General features: G+C 43.6%; 1 non-coding gene across 1 annotated transcript; it reads right to left on the bottom strand.

Moving 5' to 3' along the window:
* Positions 1 to 209: 209 nt before the first annotated feature.
* Positions 210 to 282, bottom strand: TRNAR-GCG (transfer RNA arginine (anticodon GCG)). Its single transcript has one exon. It is a non-coding gene; the product is annotated as a tRNA-Arg (tRNA).
* Positions 283 to 8,632: the final 8,350 nt, after the last annotated feature.

Here is an 8,632-nt window from a genome sequence, read left to right as displayed (position 1 = left end):
GATCGAAATTCCTCTAATATTTATTCTTTGAACAGCATTCCTTCAACCTTTTCCATTTAGAAGTTGTTCATGCTAAGTATGAGATCACTCTTTGAAGTAAATTTACAGTAATATGTTCAAACCAAGATTGCTTACATTAGAGCCTCCATCCATGGGATTTTTCTAGGCAAGAGTACTGGAGTCGGTTGCCATTTCCTTCTCCAGGGGATCTTCCCAACCCAGGGATCGAACCTGGGTCTCCTGTATCGCAGACAGATGCTTTACCATCTGAGCCACCAGGAAAGTGAGCAAATGCTGTTGGAAAAAATGGTATTGATAAATTTGATCGGCACAAAATTGCCACAAATCTTCCCCTTTGTAATAATAGTATCTGCAAAGTGCAATAAAGTAAAATGCAGTAAAATGAACAATTAATTATCATAGAATTAATCACAGAATTATCATAGGCCATTATAAAACATCCTATGAGTTAGGTATTAACAATACCCTTCCCTCACCCTTTTTTAAAAGATGAGAGCAGTAAAACAGAGAAAGTTAAGAAACTTATCCCAAATAACACAGCCACTAGTGATAGAGGCAGTTTTGGAATCCCTCCATCAAGTCCCTGAGTTTGTTTTATGTACTGTTTCCTTTGTATGTACTACTTCCTTTATTATTGATTAGAATATTAAAGAATATTCACATCTTCCTACTGGAACTCATATCTGCAAATTTTGACAAACACAGACTGAGCTTGTTAGAAATAATGGCCACAAAGCTCTCAAAGCAAAAGCTAAAATCAGTGTGACATGATATGAACAAAACAACTATGAATTAATAATTTATGGGAATTTACACAAAAAAAATAGTTGACTGTGAAAACAAATCAACCATTGATTTCTTTTAAAAAATGAACTTTTTAAATGACATAGTATGCAATACAAAACAGTTATCTAATAGTGAAATAGGTTTTATGGAATCTGCTTGTCTATGCTAGTTGGGGTAGGCCAAGGAAAGCTATGGTAACAGATGACAAATACATTCCAGTTACTTCAGTGGTGTGAAACTTAAAAGTTTATTTTTCATGCATGCTATATGTCTTACATTTTGGCAGGGGTTTCTGTACCCATTTTTCACAGCTGAGACTTTCTGGAATGCCACTGACTGAAGTAACAAGCATCATCTCTTATTTCTTTGACCACAGCAAGTCATACGGCTGTGCCTACCTTCAAGCAGGTAGGGACGTGCCATCAGAAATAGAGAGGAAATACTAGTGAGAAGGTTTTCAATCAAGATTTATCAGCACATAGCTCCCAGATAAATACACAAAATCAGTACTCAGGTTAAAAGGAAGATAGAGGAGCAGGATGTGACTATAGACAAGCAATCAACATTTTCTGCTACCATCAGAAATGCTAGAAATAATAAATATGATAGTTGTGGCTGACATTCATTGAGAACTCACAAAAAGCCAGTCACTGTGCATTGTAGCCACTTGACATTTAAACCCAAATCCCACAGAGAAAGTGCTTTTTTGTCTATCTTCTAAAACACAAAACTGAAGAACAGAGAAGTAAAATATCTTTCTGGACCTCTGAGCTCGTAACTTGGAGCTAGGTTCAAGAAACTAGATAATCTGGTAATACTCCCTCTTAGAATTATTCCGCTATACAACTTCCCCTATGGTGCTTCTCTTCTGAGTTGCACATGATTCAGCGTTTAGAGTATTTTACCTCTGGATATTACAGACTTTGCAACTATATTCATCATTAGATCATGAGTGCAAAGTAGAAACTGACCCTGGTGGTTTAACTATAACCGGAAAAGACAACTTCCACAAAATTTTCTCATAAAGCCTGTTGCCAAGATTGTTGAGAACAACATGTGCTTTCCCAGATTACAGTGATAAGGTCGATGTTGCTGAGGGCTACAAGTTCTAACGAAGCAGCAGGTCTTCAGGAGAGGGATATTTCTGCTGGCCTCCACAAAAGCCTGTGCAATGGTTTATTGGGGAGAAGCTGGTTAAGTTGGTTGGGAAACAACATTGAATAGATTCATGCTGTGGGAAGGGCCATCAACAGGAAATGGTCACTAGATTCTCTTAAATCCACTGAGCTTACAGAGGGGTACTGCTGCAATCAGCTGAATGTTACCATGCTGTCCATTTACTTGAAGACTGCAAGACTCCTTCTGTTCTAAAGAAGGAGTAATTAAAGAAAAAAAAGAGTGTCTGCCAAAATAAACTATTCAAATTACTCACCCACAACTGGGAATTTACACCAATCCCACCAAGAAAAAAAGTAACTATTTCAGTGTCTGGTATCTGCTGAGCTGTAAATCTCTTCAACAGCTGCTTACTGTCATGGGCTGGCAGGTGCTAGTGTCAAACGGCCTCTAGCAAACACATACAAACACATACACACCCCCATGTCTTCCTTTCATGTCCAAGTTCTTTCTGCATCTCCACTGGATCCTTTCTCTCACTCTTGGGGTACACAAGACTCAGAAGAGATCCTCAGAGATATTAGATAAGGCTCTTCATCAGGCCATGGCTGGTCTGCTACTTCAGCCCCATGATAAACAAGGGGTTTCTCTTTATTTTATTTTTAGGCTGTGCTGGGTCTTCACTGCTGCACACAGGCTTTCTCTAGTTGTGGCCAGTGGGGGCTACTCCTCACTGCAGTGCACAAGCTTCTCTTGTTGTACAGTACAGGCTCTAGGGTGTGCAAGCTGCAGTAGTTGCAATGTGTGGGCTCAGTACTTATGGCACACAGGCTTAGGTTACTCTGTGGCACATGGGCTCTTCCAGGACCAGGGATTGAACCGGTGTCCCTTGCACTGCAAAGTGGATTCTTAACCACTGGACAACCAGGGAAGCCCCCAAGGGGCTTCTAACAGCATTCCAGTCTCCCTGGTTACACCTTGGAACCCTGGGAAGTGAGGTACCGAGTTCTTTCTGTTTAGGGTGTGGGAGTGAGGGAATACAGAGCAGGATTTGGGTCTCTCTCATTTGCTCTTACATCATCATACATTCTTTGATTTTGACATAATCTCCAGGCTTTATCACCTTCAGGACCTTGGATTCTAATATCCAAAGCCAAGAACTTGAACTTTAAAGTGGCTTATGTGTCTCAAGCACTTGGTTCCTAAGAATTTCACCTCTGCTCTAAGTTTCAAAATCCATTCATCATTCCAACTGTTTCCTTTCAAAGCTACACATGCACTCCCTCTGTGGGTGGTGTATAAAGAAAATTATATTGTGGGGAAAGGGTAAATGGGTTCCAAGCTCCCCTACAGAAGAGTAGGAAAGCGGGATCAAGAACTCTGACTAATGTATCTCCAAATATAACATTATTTGCTGGATAAGTATGGGTGTTTCTCCTATGTTGAGGTTATTCTAAGAACTGTAATAGCTACACTTAGGTAGCATTTGATGATATCATGTGTCAGTATCTTAGATGACTTTACCCTCTAATCCTCACAAAACATTATGAGTTGGAATTTTTATCTCCTTTCACAGATAAAGAAAGGGAGTCTCAGACATGATTATTAATTTGGCTAAATTCACACAAGGTAGTAGATGGTGGAGCCAGGCACTATGTTAGGCCCTGAGTGTTGAAAGATTAACGGTACAAAGATGAATGTGCCAACAGGTACAGACATCAGAAACTTAAATGGAACCAGACAGCCCAGGCGACTAGACCTGCTGATGAGGTTTACACACACAGGAAGGACATCTCACTAAGGACTATGCATGACTTCCTAAAGAGATTAAGTCCTGAGTTGATTCAAGAAGACTAAGCAGGAAGGTTAGGCAAGTGAAAGAAATGGGAAAGGAAGAAAATAAAGAGTATTTCAGGCCCAAGAAATAGAATCAACAAAAGCACAGGGGCAAGATTACATAGAATGATTTGCTCCCTATTTAGTCTTATTTCTCCAGTTACTGACTTCTGTGTAACAAGCCACCTGAAAACTTAATGTCTTATAACAGCAGTTATTTTGCTTACAGAGCCTGCAATTTGGACAGGGCTTTGTGGGAACTCCTTATCTTATCTCTGCACTGCCTGGCTTCATCTGGGAGAACTTAAAGGCTAGAGCTAGAATCAACAAAGGGTGACTCATATGCGAGTTGATAATGGCAATAAGCTGAGACCTCAGATGAGTCTGTGGGCTGATAAATCTAGCCCTGGCCTGTCCCTGTGGGTTAAGTTTCTTCACAACATGGTTGCTGGGTTGCAAGGGTGACCACCCTGAGAGAGAATAAACTAGGTAGAAGCCATATCACATTTTTTTATCTCCCCTTTTAGTCAGCAAGTGTCACTTCCACCACCTTCTCTTTGTCAAGATAGCCACAAAACGTCACCCAGTTTCAAAGAGAGGAGCAAAATCTCAACCCTTGAGGGCATATGGCAAAGTTTTGGAGGAGCATATGGAACTGGAAATAGGTTTGTGATCACTTTTTAAACATATGATCTGATGGAGCTATAAACATGAAAGAACAATATACAATGCAGATAGCCCTCTCCCATAGCAGTCCTGTCATTCCTGATCTAATCACACTATTCATTGTATGAGATCACTGATTGACTCATATCTTACTAGGAGGAGGTTAACAGCATAAAGTCAAGAAAAGAATTTAAGTCATTCACTATCCATGCAATAAATTGGACACAGGGAAATCCTGTCATCACTCCACAAAATTCAAAGAACACATTCATGAACTGTCTACAACAAAGACTCAGCTAAAAATTGTGTCCAAAAGCTTGAATTTGACTTTTGCAATGAAAAGACCATTTGAACCTTTGTCCCATAACGCCCTGGGACACGCAGTAATCTGTATGTCTTCACCAAGAATCCCTAACAGGTTTGCAGTCATTCAGGGAAGGTTTTGCTGTTTGTGGAAATGTATTCAAAATGGCTTAATCACTTTTAGCTTCATCTCACTTGCAGAGCACAAAAATCACAGCCCCGTGCCATTTCATCATGAGATTGTAAGATGCTGAGGTTTCTGCTCCCTACAGGGCTCAGAGAACAAGTGGGTCAGTATTTCTTGTCAGGTTAAGAACATGTAAACTTGCTTTTCTTAGGCAACTCAGGATAAAGCTAAAAAGATAATAACTCTCTTATCTAGAAAAATTTAGCTCTGAATTTTCAGCTTTTTAACCACCTCATCTCCCACTCCTCCGGGATCAAAACAGACACAGAGTACAGCTAGGGGTTTGGGGGCGTTTTTTCCAGGTATCTCAGAGATGAGTTTAGAAATAGCCATGAACAAATGCAGACAGGAACCCTGTTACCAAGCAATTTAATTCTAATAGGCACAGAGGTTTATCAAAGTCACACGAATATGGGATATAACTGTGAAGATAAATGCTATGCAAAAAAAAGCACCTGAGACTACTAAGAAAGAAAAAAGAAGGTGAAGTCGCTCAGTCGTGTCCAACTCTTTGGGACCCCAGGGACTGTAACCCACCAGGCTTCTCCATCCATGGAATTTCCAGGCTTGAGTACTGGAGTGGGTTGCCATTTCCATCTCCAGGGGATCTTCCCGACCCATGGATTGAACCCAGGTCTCCCGCATTGCAGGCAGAGGCTTTACCATGTGAGCCACCAGGGAATCGCCCGAGGCTACTAAAGCGTATTATAAAGTTGACAGATGCCTGGGGAAGGCTTCCCAGAGGAAGTGACAACCGGCCGAAGCTGCAGAACAAGTATGAATTAACCTGGAGTCTGGCCTGAGAAGGGGAAAGGGACAGAGGCTGGCTCCACACAGAACTAAATGAGCAGCAGCCCACAGACCGAAGCCCGGTGAAACCCAGGAAAGAAGGCACAGCATACAGGATGCTTAGAAGTTGCGGCAGGTGATCCTGCAGAGCCATTGTCCTAAACATGGTGCTGTGCCCAGGGGCCAAAAAAGAAAGAACCACAGAAAAGCCAGAAGAGCCTCACAATGCAGAAACAAAAAGCACCAGACCCTTATAGCCCTGCGCGCCATGTTGCAACTGTTGCAGAATTTTCAAGCCTTCTTGGGCAACATGTCTCATATAAGGAAAGGTATTCGTCCTGTTCTCTCCTTTCCAGTAAAAGGAAAGTATATGTACCCCACGCAGTCAGCAAGTGACTCAGAAAGATTTCTTTGTTCCCCAGCTATAAAAACAAGGAGACGACCCACGTTCCTTGAGGTGACCCGAGGTTCTAACAGCATCTCCCGCTCTAATAAACTATTCTCTCTTCATTCTGCTTCCTGTCTGGAAATTCTTTTCCAACACACGCATGGACTAGGACACTGAGGTCAATGAGAAGCCATTAACAAGATGCTAGTCTCTCGGTTTATAAATTCACTGCATTCGGTATCATATAATTTTCAACTAAAAGGAAGCCAAGGCAGAACAGGGCGGCAGTTTCGGCACTGAGGTGCACGTCTTCTGTCACAGCCTGGCCCTCGGACACTGCCGCTACCGTCCGCTTTGCGTAACCAGACGTTGTCTTCTTACCCTGAGCTCCTCTCAGAGCGCCTTCAGTGGTCCACACGGCGGGCGGGGTAAGCGCCCAGCCACCTCAGCACGGTGACGGACCGGGCCGGGCGCCGCTATGGCGGCGACGACGCCTGGACGCTAGCAACGCCCGGCCGCCGGCGTCGGACCCGGATGATGAGGACGCCCTCTCGGTGAGAGGAACCAGGCGAGCAAAGGGACCGCCGGAGCTTCCATGGCACTGTGGAGCGTGTCGCCTGTCTTCCTCTGGCTTCTCCATCCTCTTGGTCCTCGGCTACACCTTTCATGGCTTCTCTGCCTGAGGACAGGATGCCCAAGTGGGCGCCCGGGAAAGTGAGAGGCCTGTGAAAGTCCGGGAGGCCCACGGCTCCGGATCTGCCTCGACTCCAGTGAGGACCGCTTGCCGGACCGTGGTGAGGACCGCCTGCCGGACCGTGGTGAGGACCGCCTGCCGGACCGTGGTGAGGACGTACCAGTTGCCGCGGGGGTTCAAGAAGTGCCACCTTCTCCGCTCGCCGGCCGCCCTCTGCCTTCTCCTCAGAGCACCTAAGCAAAGGAACTGAAATGCTGAACTCCACCCCCCCCCCCCCCCCACCCCCCGTGCTTTCAGAACTTTATTAGGTGAAGTTCGGGCAGATATGAAAACCCTTGAAACTGTAGAAGTGGGGTAGAGGCGCCTTGGCTTGGAGATGTTTCTCTCACTGAAAAGAAAGCCATCTTTGGTTTGGTTTCTTTCTTTCTTTCTTTCTTTTTTCCTAAAGAGGAGCTGACTGGCTGAGTATATCTGAACACAAATTCAGATTATGTTCAGAATGGAGAACTAGAGGAAGGCAACTCTCTGGGCACAAGACCAGGCGAGAAGCAGAAGCCCCTGCTCTGTAGGAAGGCAGACAGGTGCCAGTTTTATGTTGGGCATGGGAAAGTTGTGGGGAGGGTATCTCTGCTCTTTCTAAACCGAGATTTGGTGGGAAGGAAACCTGAAAAATGGCGAAAGGACCGGGATAAGGGATATAGTTACACGGGGAAGAAAACAGATAACGGAGCTCAAGAAGTCGTGATCCTTCTGTATCTGCCCTAGTACCCAAAGTTCATCTTCCTACAGTGAAGTATTCCTCACGTCATTCTGCTCAAAAACTTTTAGAGGCACATTCAGAAAGAAGAATAAATTCCTCCTCTTTGTTATTTGTCATTTCTGGTTCTATACAATCTGTCTCCTCCACAGCCAGCTCCCACTCTTCCCCAAATTAATCTTTCGCTTCACCCGAACTCAGTATTTGTCTCCACCTCCTCGCTTGTGCTCATGTCAGTAGGAATGAGCTTGCTTTCTTCCTGCCTTGGCCAGCTCTTAGTAATCATTAGAATATCACCCTAGTCCCACATCTGTAGAAACTTGCATTGTACATTTATTTCACTGAGAGCTTATAGCTCCCGTTACCTATACCCTTTCTATTTGCAACTAGTCACAAATGAATGCACACTCCTGTGTTACTCTGTAACTGTTCACATAGGTCTGTCTTGTCTCTTCCAAGAAAAACACAAGTTCCTTGTCAGAAACCTTGCCTTTAATGTTTTGAAGAACATTAACCTGCGTTGGCAATTCTTTTCTTAAGCAATGGAGCCATCTAGTGGTTGAAAGTTTGCATGGCTTTGACTGACTTTAAGATATATTTATAAGAAGGATATAGATTAAGTAATGAACTCAAATGATTCCCATCAATTACGCTTGCTCATGAAGGGACTTAAAATGCAGATTTATGTGCTGTCCCTTCCCACTGCTTTCCGCATCCTCCTGTGGCCCAGTGGCCCACAAACTGCTGGTAAGAGGTCCCTGCATGTGCTCCTTGCAAACCACAACATCCCTTTCCTGTAGGAAGATCACTAGACGCTTTTATGGTGATTATGCGATTTTTAATTCTGTGTTTCCTGTTGATATAGAGGTTTATGTGCATAAATATTTATTTTGGAAATAAAATATGTACTTGAGGAAGAAACTTGAGATGATAAATATGATAGCCAGAGTAGAAACCCATTTCAAAGCCAAATGGGAGAGGCAGTGTGGTGCGGAGGAAAGCCTGTGTACATTGGCTTCTGAAGGACTTGGGATCAATGCCAGGGCTTTCCATTAAAGTCATGTGGTAGTTGTGACAACTAACATCTCT

Source organism: Odocoileus virginianus, chromosome 1 (genome assembly GCF_023699985.2).
Source record: "Odocoileus virginianus isolate 20LAN1187 ecotype Illinois chromosome 1, Ovbor_1.2, whole genome shotgun sequence".
Taxonomy (NCBI): Eukaryota; Metazoa; Chordata; class Mammalia; order Artiodactyla; family Cervidae; genus Odocoileus; species Odocoileus virginianus.
The sequence above is the reverse complement of the archived record's forward strand: the minus strand, read 5'-3'. Positions and strand labels throughout refer to the sequence as shown.